This window comes from Pleurodeles waltl, chromosome 6 (genome assembly GCF_031143425.1).
Source record: "Pleurodeles waltl isolate 20211129_DDA chromosome 6, aPleWal1.hap1.20221129, whole genome shotgun sequence".
Lineage (NCBI taxonomy): Eukaryota > Metazoa > Chordata > Amphibia > Caudata > Salamandridae > Pleurodeles > Pleurodeles waltl.
In genome coordinates, this window is record NC_090445.1 from 1,539,128,052 (window position 1) to 1,539,143,699 (window position 15,648).

Below are 15,648 nucleotides of genomic sequence, written 5' to 3' on the forward strand. Positions count from 1 at the left end.
AAAAAAACCACAAGCCTTCTTCTGCAGCCCTTTTTTCCCATTTTTTTGAAAAAAATAATTTTTCACTGTATTTTGACTATTTTTTTGGCCTCCTGCAGGGGAATCCACAAAGTCTGGGTACCTCTGGAATCCCTAGGATGTTGGGAAAAAAAGGACGCAAATTTGGCATGGGTAGCTTATGTGGACAAAATGTTATGAGGGCCTAAGCACGCCCTGCCCCAAATAGCAAAAAAAAAGGCCTGGCACCTAAGGGGGAAAAGGCCTGACAGCAAAGGGGTTAATTGAGGACACTATAGGACCCTCACACTTACAAAACCTGGTCCTGTCCATGAACTCATATTTCTTTTATCCCGACAGCCATAGAAAAAAAAGGAGGATAAAACAACCAAACTATAACAAATAAAGAAGAAGAAAACTTCCCAGTGTCAAAACAATGAGAGAGAAAAGCAAATAAAAGAAATAAAAAAAAAAAAGAACACGGAAGATGAAGGGACGATAAAACCCTTTTTTAACCAGTAATATCCTGAGTTGTTTATCATGCAGGCACGTACCTGCGAAAGCCACGTCCCTCCAAGGATGTGGCTGGCATTGTGGCATTGTAAGGCTCTCTGCGGAGGTTCTTTTCCAAGGGCCGTTTTCCGTCTTGCCATTTCTGCCCCTCTTCCTGACGGTTCGGCATCTTCTCCCGTTTCGGTCAGGCTTTTTCCTCCTTCCGGCCGAGCTGCCTCTTCCCTTTTTTCCCAATCCTTTCGAACATCCGAGTCGTCGTCCTGTGACCTGGCTTCTGGATTTGGGAAGGTGCCCCTGGGGCACTGTCCCATGCCTCCTGGGGGATCGGCCGGTCGCGGAGTTGCGTCAGCGGCTCCTTTACAGGGACGTTATAGTTAGGCTCATATTTTAAACATACAACACCACAGAAATTCACCTGGGCACGAGTTTTAGTTACTTGAGATAACTCTAACCACAACATGTAAATTTCTATGGTTTCGTTGATTTAAAATGTGAGCCTAACTAGAACGTCCCTGTAACCTTTGTTTTTTTAAGTGAATATTTGACAAGCTATTCCGTCAATTAAGTTTTTTGCCGTGTATGATTGTTGTCGTGTATTCAGATGACAATTCACCCCACAAATATTATTTCCAAGGATGGCTCCACACTCCATAGGACAGATGAGTTTAAATATTTACTATATTACAAAATTTTAAAAGTAAATGTATTTCAGTCTTGTGGTCATAGATAGATAGATAGAGAGATAGATAGAGATAGAAGTTACATATAATTATTGACTTTTTATTTATCAACAATTTGCTAAACTTAATGTAAAACAAATCTAATGTTTAAGCTTTATATTTTTAGAAAATTTAAGATGTATTCAAATAATTAGATATAACATTTTTGACCAAGTTTACTGAAAATGATATAAAAATACAAATGTTAGTGATAATGAGTAATTTGTTTTAAATAATTGAATACAGTTTATATAATAAATGAATATATTTATTTACATTATTTTGTTATTTAATATACTTTTAATTTAATGAGTTAATCTGCATAAACATTTTATTTTAAGCTGTAGGCAGGGAGGTTTGAATGCCTTGGAAAGTGGGACTCAGCTCACCCCTGGTGCACATGACCAAAATTCCTGTGCAGCGGGGGACGCACACTGATGGAGGGTGAGTTGTAGGCCATGCGTCCACACACCACTGTTGTGTATGGCAGGGGTCATATGCCCATTGAGGGTGGTGAGCAGGCCTGACAGAAGCCAGTCACCATGGCCCACCCTGTTGCACAAGACAAAAGGCCATGTGAGGCAGATGTCGGATGACTGTGGAGGGTGGTGGTACAGGGCCTGACCTGAGTCCAAGCCCATTAGCCCCCTACTACTGCACATGGATTTTAATGCAGCGTAATGAAGCCTAAGGTCAAAGGCCGTGCTCTTCGGGGGTTAGCTGTCCTCAGGGGGTGGGGAGCAGCCCTGAGCAAAGATCTTGTTGCTTATGGGATTAATGACTGAATAAGTTTATAGAATCTGCAGGTCAAACGTGGAACGATCAAGTGACCTATGGGAAAACCATGCAACAAAATTGGATTTTGCTTCAGCTTTATAGAAATACAAAACTGATTCATAAAGTTAAGGTGGCTAAGAGAAGAACCTTTGTGTTCATGGGTGTTTTGTGCGGACATAGAGACATAATTGAATTCCTTCAAGTTGGTTAGAAAGATCATATTGCCTTCTGATGGCAAATGCACTCCATCTGTTCAGAAAATTTCTGGTGGGTCAAGCCGGATGTTATTGTTGTGGACAATTCCAGTGGTAATGGAAGTATGCAGAAGTCACTTTATTGATATGTTTAGGGATTTTTTACTATTTGCGGACAACAATAATTGAGCCATTTCTGCTTTTGTCATTGACAGATGTTTGAATATACATAGGCCCTCATTACGACCCTGGCGGTCGGTGATAAAGTGGTGGTAATGCCGCCAACAGGCTGGGGTAACTACCTCCAAATTATGAAAATGGTGGTGATATCTCTGAAAGACAGCCAGTGTACCACACCGACCGTCAGGGCAGTAACAACAGGCACCACAGCGGTAGCCGTCTACAGCCAGACGGAAGACAAAGTTCCACCCACCATATTATGACTTAGCAATCCGCCACCTTTTTCAGGACGGTACCAACGCCATCAAAAGCATGGCGGAAACAGAGCTCAGAAGTCAAAGGACTCGCTAATGGAGACACAGGGAAGAACCACGCCGACATGGAACCAGAACTGCAAGACTTTGCTATGATCTTCTACGAACACCAACGCCGGTGAAGACGACGATGGTGAGAACAACCGCCTAGCACACACGGGAGGGGGGTAGGAAAATGACAGTGACACACACACGCACACCACACACCCCATACACACACACATCATACACACAACCAGCTGCACAAGAAAAAATGTATCCCCGAAAATTGGCTGAATAATGCAAGGACTTGACTAAAGTGATTGTAATAAGATCAACATCAAAAATAATAAGTCGATGTGGCAATGCAACAGATATGTACAAAGGTACAAAAAAGGGACAATGCCCAGTCCACAGTTCACAGGGGCCACATGGCTGCAGGGCAAAGTCCAATGCCCCACTCGATCCCTGCACCAATACGGGGAGAACACTGCAGGGGCATCAGTTGGCAAATAGGCAGGCACCTCAGGGGGAGAGGAATACCTCAGCCGGATGCGGAAACAAGACCACTGGTTCTGGAGGGGGCAACACGCCCTGTGCTTGGTCCTGGGAGTGCAAGGCCACAGTCTCTCAATGGGTGCCTTGCCCACTGGTTCTGGGGGGGGAAACATGCCCCGTGCTTGGTCCTGGGGAATGCAAGGCCACAGTCTCTCAGGTGGGTGTCTTACCCACTAGTTCTGGAGGGGGCAACATGCCCTGTGCTTGGTCCTGGGGAGTGCAAGGCCACAGTCTCTCAGGTGGGTGTCTTGCCCACTGGTTCTGGAGGGGGCATACTCGATGTGCTTGGTCCTGGGGAGTGCAAGGCCACAGTCTCTCAGGTGGGTGTCTTGCTCACTGGTTCTGGAGGGGGCAACATGCCCTGTGCTTGATCCTGGGGAGTGCAAGGCCACAATCTCTCAAGTGGGTGTCTTTCCCACTGGTTCTGGTGGTGGCAGGCCGCACAGCAGCCCATGGAGGCTGGATCATATGGCGTCCGCTGGCGGTGACGGCTGCACTGTGGTGATGGTAGTGTGAGGCTCCTGCTCAGCCCCTGCAGCCTCCGATGGCCGCACTGTGGTGGTGGTAGCGGGAGGCTCCTGCTCAGCCCCTGCACCCTCTGATGGCATGGCTGCACTGTGGTGGTGGTAGTGGGAGGCTCCTGCTCAGCCCCTGCACCCTCAGATGGCATGGCTGCACTGTGGTGGTGGTAGTGGGAGGCTCCTGCTCAGCCCCTGCACCCTCAGATGGCTGCACTGTGGTGGTGGTCATGGGAGGCTCCTGCTCAGCCCTTGCACCCTCCGATGGCTGCTCTGTGGTGGTGGTCGTGGGAGGCTCTTGCTCAGCCCCTGCACCCTCTGATGGCTGCAATGTGGTGGTGGTAGTGGGAGTCTCCTGTTCAGCCCCTGCAACCTCCGATGGCTGCACTGTGGTGGTGGTAGTGGGAGGCTCAAGCTCAGCCCCTGCACTCACTGATGGCTGCACAGCCATGGCTGGCGGTGAGGGCTCTGTGACAGCTGCTGGTGTAGGCTCCTTTCCCTTCTTGTTGGCTGGTGCAGGCTCCTTCCCCTTCTTGTTGGCTGGTACAGGCTCCTTCCCTTTCTTGATGGCTGGCGCAGGCTCCTTTCCCTTCTTGCTGGCTGGTGCAGGGTCCTTCCCTTCAGTATTTGGGGCCTGGAATCCTTTCCACCAAGAGTAGGTGCTGATGAAACTGGGCCTGTGGACTGTTTGGCTGAGGTGCTTGGCTGGGTCCTTGATACCCTGGCCATATGTGCAGGACAGGTGGGGAGGGGTAGGGAAAAGGTCAATCTGGGAAAGGAAAAGCTTTTTAGGGACATTGGGGCGGGGAGAGGGAGAAGTAATGGGAGTGGAGGATGAGGGAGTGGTTGTTAGAGGTGTTTGTCTGCTGGATTTGGGTGCAGGTGCATGGGTTGTATGCTGTTGGGAGGTGGATGGCTGTTGGGTGTCTGAGTGCTTGCGTTTGTGTACTTTAGGAGGGGAAGACAGACACGGTGGGAGAGGACACAGGGGACGTGTGCATGGATGTTGTGGAAGTGTCTGCCAGTGAGGTGTGTGTTTTGCTTGGTGTGGTGATGATGCAGGTAGTGGATGGTGATGTAGCACATGCAGGTGTGAGTGTGGACGTAACTGTGTGGAAGGTGGACGAGGAGGAGGAGGGGGAACAGTGGAAATAGTGGATGTTGTAGTGTCTGCAAATGAATGATGTTTGTGTGAGTGCCTGTGTGATGAAGTGTGGTGCTTGTATTTGCCTGTGACAAACTTAGGTGTTGTCCTGTGTGCATGCTTGTCTGGCTGTGTGCTTGGGATGGGTGGGGGTTGAGGAGAATGGGACTGGGAAGTGATAGCTGGAGGGGGGGACGGTTGAAACAGGGACAATGACTGCCATCAGAGAGGAGGCCAGAGCCTGGATCGATCTCTGTTGGGCTGCCAATCCACTGTGAATGCCCTCCAGGAATGCATTAGATTGCTGCATCTGGGCTGCCAGCCCCTGGATGGCATTCACAATGGTTGATTGCCCTTCAGAGATGGCTCTCAGGAGGTCAATAGCCTCCTCACTCAGGGCAGCAGGGCTCAGTGGGGCAGGCCCTGAGGTACCTGGGGCGAAGGAGATGCCCACCCTCCTGGGTGAGCGGGCACGGTCAACTCGCTGAGGGGCTGCTGGGAGGGCAGTGCTGGTACGGCGGTGGCGGCTGTACCAGTAGCTGGGGTGGTCACAGAAGTGTCTGCCACCACCAGGGAGCTCCCATCGGAGGAGGGATCAGAATCTATATTGTCCCCTCCAGTCTCTTCTGTAATTCTCCCCTTGCCCTCTGTCCCACTGGTGCCCTCAGCATCGGTGGACTCTGCCTCCTGGGTCCCGCAGGATGCAGCTACCTCTGTCGCCGGTGTCTCTGCTGCGCCACCAGATGATGCTAGTGCACATAAGGACAGGATGACAAAACAAGAAAGGGGGGAGAGAGACAAAGGATACACTGGGTCAATAACTGCACCAACACCACCGTTGGCGTACACAGGCCTACGCACTATGCATTGCACTACCAGTGATATTGCTAGCCACTAAGGCATGAGGAGGAGCACACAATGTCAATTACAGCACACCTGGGAGCCACGCAGCCTTGACCAGTAGTGGATGCTAACAAGCTAGGTAGGCAGTATTTTCCCTTCAGACCCTTAGCCACCAGAGGACCTACGCTGCTATGCCTGGCCTAGGGGCACCCACTGAAACACACCGACCACCCGGATACCACCCCTCCAGCCATTTCTTTCAATGATTGCCACTGTACTCACCCCCTTGTGGCTGCTGTGATGCCCTCAAGCGCCCATCCTGCTCTGGATAGGCCATTGCCAGTATGCGGGCCATCAGGGGGGTCAGGGTTTGATGGGCACCCCTTCCTTGTTGGGAGGCCATCCCCAGCTGGGCATCCGCAGTCTTCCGTGCCCAGCGTCTCAGGTCCACCCACCGTTTCCGACAGTGGGTGCTCCACCTGCCGTAGACCACCACGGTCCACACCCCCTTGGCCATATACCCTTCTTTTGATGAGCACTGACCTGCAGAGGCAATACAGACAGGAGAACACCATTAGACAAACAGTCCAGCCTGTAACACGAATGACCCACCATACCTGTTTCCATCACTATTAGTACACACATAGCCCAGCACTCAATGTGTACCCAGCCAAGAGGACATCCCTCCCTCTTCACACACACCTTCATACATTCATACCACATGCATCGTGCCCACTTGTGTACTCACCTGTTAGTCCGGCGGCCTATATAGCAGTCCGTACTGGGGTAGGACCCGATCTACCAGTCTGTCCAATTCCTCTGAAGTGAAGGCTGGGGCCCTTTCCCCGGTCACATGGGCCATGGTAGGCTCCAGACACAGGTCACAACAGCACATGCAGTGTAGGTCCTCTCCTATGGAAGGTTTGGAATCAAGTGAGGAATCTGATAGAAAATGTCGGTCACGTCCGCGGCGACTGTACCCTGTAGGGCCCAATATTAACCAATGAGGAATTGCACGGCGGGTCCTGACCGCCTCCCGCCACGGCACACAACGTCAGTGGCATTACCTCACTTCCACCTGTCCCTCCAGCCAGGACAGGTGGATGCAATTTTGGGACGTGGTGGCAGGCCTATGGAATAATGCTGTGTCACAGGATAAATAGGCACATACATGACAAATAACACTGTCCCATAACATGTTTACAGATTGCAGACTACTGTTGTGGCTCCATTGTTCAGTTTGTGACAGCCCCCTCACTCTTTTTTCCCTTAGATACCTACCGCTGTGGATGAATAGGAGATGGAGACATACCCCCATGTACAGACCCCTGGTGACCTTGGCTACACTGGAGGACAGACACATTTTCCTCACCTCACCACAGGGCCACAATCACAGAGCTGTGTGCCAAATTGGAGCCTGGCCTGATATCTGCTATCCGTCATCCCACTGGGATCCCGCCCCTCTTGTGCAAGTGCTATCAGTTCTCCATTTCCTGGCGACGGTTCTTTCCAAGTGACAGGAGGCTTGGCAGCAGGAATGTCACAGCCAGTGTTCTCAATAGTGCTGACAAGAGTGTTGTCCGCCCTGATAAAACACATATGCAGCTACATTGCATTCTCCCAGGTTGAGGATTTGGCCACTGTGAAAGCTGGGTTTTCTGCAATGGGACATATCCCCAATATAATAGGGGCGATTGACAGAACACATACTGCATTTGTCCCCCCGCAAGAATGAACAGGTGTTCAGGAATCGTAAGAGTTTCCACTCTATGAATGTGCAGATGGTGTGCTTGGCGGACCAGTATATCTCCCACGTCAATGCTAAGTATCCTGGCATGATGTCTTTGTCCTAAGGAATAGCAGCATCCCAAATGTGATGGCCCAACTACAGAGGCACATGGTGTGGCTAATAGGTGAGCCCTGGTTCCCACCCAGTATATGTTGTTGTATGCCTATAGTGTGGGCCATATGGGATAGTGTGTGGCTAAATGTCGTCCCTCAATATTTGCAGGTGACTCTGGTTACCCAAACCTATCATGGCTGCTGACCCCTGTGAGGAATGCCAGGACAATGGCTGAAGAACGTTATGATGGAGAACCAGAAGGATCATTGAAAGGACCTTTGGCCTCCTGAACGCCAGGTTCCGGTGCCTCCATCTAAGAGGTAGATCCCTGTGCTACTCACCCAAGAAGGTCTGCCATATAGTGGTGGCATGCTGCATGTTGCACAACCTGGCCCTCAGACGGTATGCCCCTTTTCTGCAGGAGGAGGAGACTAGAGATGCCCCTGTGGCAGCAGTGGACCTTGTGGACAGTGAGGATGAGGACAGAGGATGAGAATGAGGATGTGGACAACAGAACATCTGTGATCTGTCAGTACTTCCAATGACACATAGGTGAGACAGTGCAACTTTACATTTCAACGACTTTGGTTGTATTCTGTGTGGCATTGGCATCTTGGTATTTCCCACTTCTATGCCCACCTACTGTTCCCCCTGGCTATTCATTTTGCAGATGTTGGTGATTTGACAAATACTCCTGGTGTGATCACAACAGCCAGCTACAGGTCATTAATTCTATGCTCATTCTATGTACAGTTAGTTTGGAATGGTTGTAGCTGTTTCAATCAATAAATACTTGAAATACATGACATACTCAAAATCGATTTATATCAAAGGGTGTTTATTGTAGTGCTAAAATATAGAGAGGAATGTGCAATGGGATGGGGTGATGATGGAGGAAAGTCCAGGGTATTGTTCCAGTCTGTTTGTAGCACAGGTGCATTTCCCATGGGGACATAGGAAGGGGAGCAATAGCAGTTCAATCTGAACAGGGTGACTGGGTGGGGCACAATGGGGACAATCAGGAGAGTCTCATTTCCTGGCGGGGTCTTGGCAAGTGTCTCTTGCTTCTGTCTGGATCGCAGGGAACATTTGCGGGGTGGTTCACCTTCTGCAGGAGGAGGGGTGCTGGTGGCCCGTGAGTCCTATGCCCGCGGCAGCGGAAGTGGAAGGCTGTTCAGATGACTGGCTAGTGGCAGGGGCCCGCTGGTGTCACACTGCCTCCCTCATAATGTTGGCCATGTCTGCCAGCCCCCCATCTATGGAGATCAGGGTGTTGTTGATGATCTGCAAGTCCTCCCTGATCCCCTGGTACTGTCCCTCCTGCAGCTGCTTGTTCTCCTGCACATTGTCCAGGATCGTATCCATCGTGTTTTGGGAATTTTGATAGGCTCCCAGGATCTCAGAGAGCACCTCCTGAAGAGTCGGTTCCCTGATCCTGTCCTCCCCCTGGAGCACTGTTGCCTGTGCCTCTGTCCCCTGAAAGGTGTGCCCACTGCCACTGAACCCAGGTCCCTGATTGTCTTGTGTGTGAGGTGTGACCTGGGCTCCCTGTACAAGTGGGCACACTGCTGATTGACGTGGACTGGGGTCAGAGGTTTGGGGACGCTGGGCGGGTGCTGGGCAGGTGTTGGTTCCTGATGGGGGAGGCTCTGTGGTGGTCTGTGACTGGGCTTGGGTAACCGGCTACCCAGTGGTCCCTGATGGGCCAGGTAGATCGTCCAGATCCTGAAGACCAGAGTTACTGTCATCACTGTGGGCCTCTTCTGTTGGGTACCTGATAGTGCTGGCACCTCCTCTCCGGTGACATTGGCTGGGGTACCTGTGGGGATGTAAATGATGTGTTATGGTTAATGTATATGACATATTGTACATCCCTGGCTTCCCCTCTATGGTTGGTGTTGCCCTGCCAGCTTCTACTTGTGTATGTTGGTGTATGGTGGGATTGTTAGTTTCCCAATGCTGTGCATGCTTTAGTGATGACTGCCCATGCAGGGCTGTGAGGGGTGTCCATGCATTGGTACAGCATGCAGGGCTTGGCATTGGGATTTAAGAGATGTGATGGTGGAGTGTGTGGGATGTAGTGGAGTGATGGGTGTGAGGATGAGGGTATGCAATGGCATGAAGGTAGGGGGTGATAATAGTAGAGACCTGACCTACCAGAGTCCAGTCCCCCTGCTACTCCTGTCAGGCCCTAAGGATGCAGTATTGCCAAGACTTGCTCCTCCCATGCAGTGAGTTGTGGGGAAGGAGGTGGGGTTCCACCGCCAGTCCTCTGGATAGCGAGCTGGTGCCTTGGTGCTATGGAATGTACCTTTTCCGTAGGTCGTTCCACCTCTTCCTGATGTTGCTCCTTGTTCTGGGGTGCTGTTCCATGGCGTTGACCCTGTCCCCGATTCTCTGCCATAGCTCCATCTTCCTGGCTATTGATATCTGCTGCACCTGTGCTCTAAATAGCTGTGGCTCTACCATAACAATTTCCTCCACCATGACACTTTTAACTCCTCCTCTGTGAAACGGGGGTACCTTTGTGCTGCCATTGGTGTTATGTGATGTGTGTTGGTGAGGGTGTGTTGGGTAATGTGTTGGGGTGTGTGATGTGGAGTGTGTGAGGGGTGTATGGGTGTATGTGGTGTGTGTATGTAGTTGTGCCAGTGGTCTTGGTGTCAGTCTCATGCCAATGATTTGTATTGTAAAGGGTTGCGAGTACTGTGGGTGTATGTTTTATAGTGGTGTGGGTGTGGTGTGTGTATGGGTGTCAGGTGTGTGTTGTTTAAATTGTCCAATGTGGTGTTGTTTTGTCTGTGGGTGTCCATTCTGAGCGCGGCTGTATGTACCGCCAATTGTTTAGCGCCGTTGAATGTCCGCCGTGGTGATTCGTGGGTCCTAATGTAGTGGGCGTTGTTCTGTTGGCGTAATGGTGTGGGTTTTCATACCACCACTTTGTCACTTACCTTTGGTCTGGTGGATTTGTGTCTGTGGCTGAATTCTGTCGGATTTGTGTGTGTGTGTCATAATATGGTGAACGGATATCCGCTGCTGCGGCGGTAAGTTGGCAGCCGTCAGCGTGGCGGTAAGTGGGATTTACCGCTAGGGTCATAATGAGGGCCATAATGTGAGTGGGGGAAGTGATGCATCACATTTCCAAAGATAAATATAATAAAAGATATAGATGACTACATTTAAAATATATGTGAAAGATAAAACAACACCAGTAGCTGCTTAAATGATTTCCACTGTGATGCACAATCATTACATAAGGTTGCTCAGATGTTAAATGCTTTCCCTCAAAGGTAAATATTAATGACACTTAGGCCCTGATTCTGACCCCGGCGGTCTGAGACCGCCGGGGCCAGGGTCGGCGGGAGCACCGCCGACGGGCCGGCGGTGCCCCGCAGGGCATTCTGACCGCGGCGGTTTGGCCGCGGTCAGATTCGGAAAACCGGCGGTCTCCCGCCGGTTTTCCGCTGCCCTTGAGAATCCTCCATGGCGGCGGAGCGCGCTCTGCTGCCATGGGGATTCTGACACCCCCTACCGCCATCCTGTTCCTGGCGGGTCTCCCGCCAGGAACAGGATGGCGGTAGGGGGTGCCGCGGGGCCCCTGGGGGCCCCTGCAGTGCCCATGCCAATGGCATGGGCACTGCAGGGGCCCCCGTAAGAGGGCCCCACTCTGTATTTCAGTGTCTGCTTTGCAGACACTGAAATACACGACGGGTGCCACTGCACCCGTCGCACCTTCCCACTCCGCCGGCTCAATTCTGAGCCGCCGTCCTCGTGGGAAGGTTGATTTGCCCTGGGCTGGCGGGCGGCCTTTTGGCGGTCGCCCGCCAGCCCAGGGCAAATCCCAAAATACCCTCAGCGGTCTTTCGACCGCGGAGCGGTATTTTGGTGGGGGAAGTCTGGCGGGCGGCCTCCGCCGCCCGCCAGACTTAGAATGACCCCCTTAATTCCACAAATGCCACTCCATGTATTGTCCTCATTAGGCAATCCCATATCCTCACCAACTCCGCAAGACTTAACATAATCACAAGCCTAGTGGACAAAGCAGTGACCAACTATCAGCACATTAACCAGGCAGCGTCCTTATGACCCTCCAGGAATGAGCTGCAGAATGTGAAGTTTGCACCAATGAGCAGAGAGTTGAATAGAAAAAAATTATGCTTTAAGGTAGTTGCATTGGGATTGGTTGTTGTGTGTCCATAAAAAAGAACAAACTACTGGGTTGCAAACAAAGGTAGAGTGACAGATAACCAGTAGACTGGGGCTCTCCTTTCCAGAACAAATGCAACTTGACCTTTTTATCTTCACAAGTGAACACCATGTATTTCAAAGTATAATCTGTTCAGTAATTGGTTGTAACTGCTAGACTGAAAAGAACTACCAGCGATTTTAAAGTTCCAGTCTTCTGAAGAAGCAGTTATGTATGGTGAGTTTTGAACTACTAGAAACAGGGTTGCTCTGATCTGGCAACCTGGGAAACTTGGTGTTCAGAAAAGGACCTTACATTATTGGATTAAGAAATTAAGGTCAAGCCAAGATCAACCAATGTCTTAGTTTGTAACAAATAATTTAAAAAGGCTGACCATAGAGATTCATTCAGGTGTAGCAAACAATATCGAACCTAAGTTCAGTTAAATACTCGACGAGGAGATATCTATGTATCTATGTATATCTATGTATGTGTATTTGCTGGGCCTTTCAAGGTTTTCAGAGGAATATTTTTATTACTGTCTACTAAGGGTTACAGAATCCGTGGTTTGGTTACTGCTTATGTTTGTGCAAAGCGATTCATTTTCTTGCATTACAGTGTGGGTTATTTGTTGTATTCTTAATTATAAAAGTTCCTTAAGTGACACGTTAATGAGATAATAAATGAGGAAAAGTAATTTCTGTGAAACCGAGCGATGTATTTTCATAGTAAAGACTGTAGTGTTACACTATTGAGTGCTGAAGGGAGCATCAGGTGCATTAACACTACAACTCCATATTTTATGTCGATTTTCAAGAAATATTTGGGATGTGCAAGTTTAAGTAGAAGTCTTTTATGGTGCTTTCAGACTAAAAGCTGTGGTGATGATGTTACTTCCACACACAAAGTGTCACACAGTACTAATGCAAGCACTAATTGTAGTTATTGTTTTTTTAAACACATTTTATTGAAGTTTTAATAGTAACATTGAGGCACTTCCAGAGCTCCACAATGTTATGTTTCATTCAACAATAGCCGATTCTTAACAGTAGATTGCAAAATGCACACATTTCAATGTAGCATAGTAGTGACATCAATTTAGCATAATTTCCGTGTCATCAATCAAGTTATATAGACTGGTCTCTAATTTTCTGTGATTTCTTTCTATGAATCATCTCTTATGCATTTGTTCATATGGCAAACACGTTTCAGCTCTGGTGCTTCCCCCTAATCCCTCCCTCCTACCCATGTGTCGACTGCCGCTCTAAGTCCATCGTGTTGTCTTGGGCCAGGTCTCATATACTCCTTTGAGTTCTCCAATGTGCTCTAATCCTACAATCTTGTTTACCCTTGCAGGGTATATTCCTCATGACAACTTCCAGCACTCACTGCTCAACAAAACCCATGTGATATCAGTGGCGGCTGGTGACATTTGAAAGTGGTGGGGCATAATAGTGCGGGCTGAGTGCCCAGTGGTGAGCATGTGTAGTGAGTGAGCCCGACCGTCACAAGGGGGGCTGGGGGTGGGGGGAAGGTTCTCCCCTGGGAAATGTTTGAAAGAAGAGAGGGCAAATGGTACATTTTCAAGCAAATCGCAAAGCAAGAAGGTTAATAAAGCAATTGAGAATGTAGTTATTACATCAATAAAGAGATTCCAAATGATAATGACGTAGGTAGCCGCTTATTCAGTATAACCAGAGACTTTCACTTCACAACCCCCAAACACACCCACTCACTTATAAGCACTATGTATTTATTTACTTTTGCCTTCTCAATATTTTGATAACTGTGCACCTCCTTCGCACACAGTTGCACAGAATCACAATTGCAACTGGAATAAGTGACTATTACTCTGTTTGTTCAGTAGAGAGGCCATGGACCCATTGACAGGTACTGTGAGAAATTTGTAGTGCCTTCAGCCTTTACTTCAGAGCTCTCAATGGTGGCCCATTAAAAATGCCTGAGGGCAACTTAGTTCAAAGTATGCACTGTACATAGAAATAAGCTACACAAAAATACAGAAATACAACATCCTGGAAATACTGAGCACTCTTAAGGAATGCAAGATTAAGTAAAACATGCAAAATATAAACAGGAACAGAGGGCCATATGTATGAACACTTTTTCCCATAGACACCGAATGGGTAAAAACCTTTGCTACATCTGGCCCTAAATCACCGACATGGAATACCTTAACGTTTTATGCATTCATTTGTTCAGAAATTGATCAGTGTTATTTGCCAGTTGTGGATGGATGGATGGATGGATTGGTGGATGCATGCGGGTCTGTATGGATGGATGGATGGATGACTGGTGATGTGGATGGATGGGTGAGGGGATGGTTGTGTTTGAAGAGGATGAATAAGAAAATATGTTGATGGGTTAATGAACGAATGGGTGGGTTATGGATGGATGGAAGGATAGATGAGGTTATGGGGTGAATGGAAAGAAGGGGTGGATGGATGAATTGGATAGAAGAACAGATGGTGTTGTGGAAGGATGGATAACCTGGTGAATTGAAATATGGCATGGATTGATGAGTGAACGGATGGTCAAACAAATAGTTTTGGTGGCAAGATGGATGGAATAGATGCTGGAAGAGGTGAATTCATTCATGGATCCCTAATGGAAGGGAAGGAGGGAGTGCCACACAAGGGTAGGATTGAGACTGGGCGGTCGAGCCCTTTGCCCTGCAGGGTACAGAAAAAGTCAGACCCAGGCAAGGGTACGGGGTTGGGTTTTAATGGCCCCGGTGCAGATGGCATGTCTGTGTCCAGCAGTGCAAGGACATGCAAAGGTCACGTGGCCCCTTATCCCTGAGAGAAGCTGGCTCCCCTCTGCAGTTACAAACTGGGGGGAATTTTAATGTCCCCTGAAGCAGATGGCATGTCAGTGTGTGCAGCAGTGCCAGGACATGCAAAGGCCATTCGTGCCCCTTATCCCAGAGAGGAGCTGGCTCCCCTCTGCACTATTAATACTGGGGAAGTTTTAATGTCCCTGGGAGGAGATGTCACGTCAATGTGTCCAAGAGTGCAAGGACGTGTAAATGCCAGGTGTCGTGTCCGTGAGGCCAGAGAGAAGCTGGCTCCCACGGTGTCCAACTGTGAAGGGATGTGCAGTGCAGAGACCACCTGATTCCCTAGTCCACAGAAAGCAGCTGGCTCCCATCTACACGTATGGGACTGGGGGAGTTGGAACGCTCCGAGGCAGAGATGGCACGTCACTGTGTCCAACAGTTCAAGGAAGTGCACAAGCCACCAGTGCCCCTTGTCCACAGATGACAGCTGGCAGTCTGTGTGTGTGCTGTATGACACAGGAGACTAATGAAAGGACCTGCACAGACCCCTCCTTGGACAGCCATAGACCATCAGCACTACTTTCAGTGCCATAAGCGCCGCCACCAGAAACAGGTCGCCCGGATTACTATGACATAGCTAATGATTTAACTTCCATCTTCCGGATTCTGAAATTTTATACAGGAAGAAAGTTTACGTCCTGAAACGTTCCTTTGCAGGCAGAAACAAGGCTGCTGTTTTACCTAGTTAAAAACACCAAAGGGGGGTTGAAATGAAACCCACAAGTACACCCCAGTGTGAGGGATCGGAAAGAGGTGGGCATTTCAGCACCAGGTGACACCAGACGAGAAATGAGCCAGCCTAGAAGGCAAGAGCGCATCTGTGCTTTAAACATATGCGTCAAGCAGGATGGCCTCTGAGCTTTCAACGGACCAGCTCGGCCTGTTCAGGCCCTGGTAAGAGGCCAAAGAATTGACTGGGTAACCCTGATGACCTCCCAGGCAAACACCGGTCACCAACAACAACAACCCCTTTGACACAGACATACTAACACACACACGCTATCCTAGGCAGCAGCTACACACAGG

The 15,648-nt window shown here is 49.3% G+C and overlaps 1 long non-coding RNA gene across 1 annotated transcript in view; it reads right to left on the bottom strand.

The window, feature by feature from the left end:
- The window catches only part of LOC138302160 (uncharacterized), a 114,172-nt gene that overhangs the window by 97,708 nt on the left and 816 nt on the right, over positions 1-15,648 (bottom strand). The window lies entirely within an intron of this gene.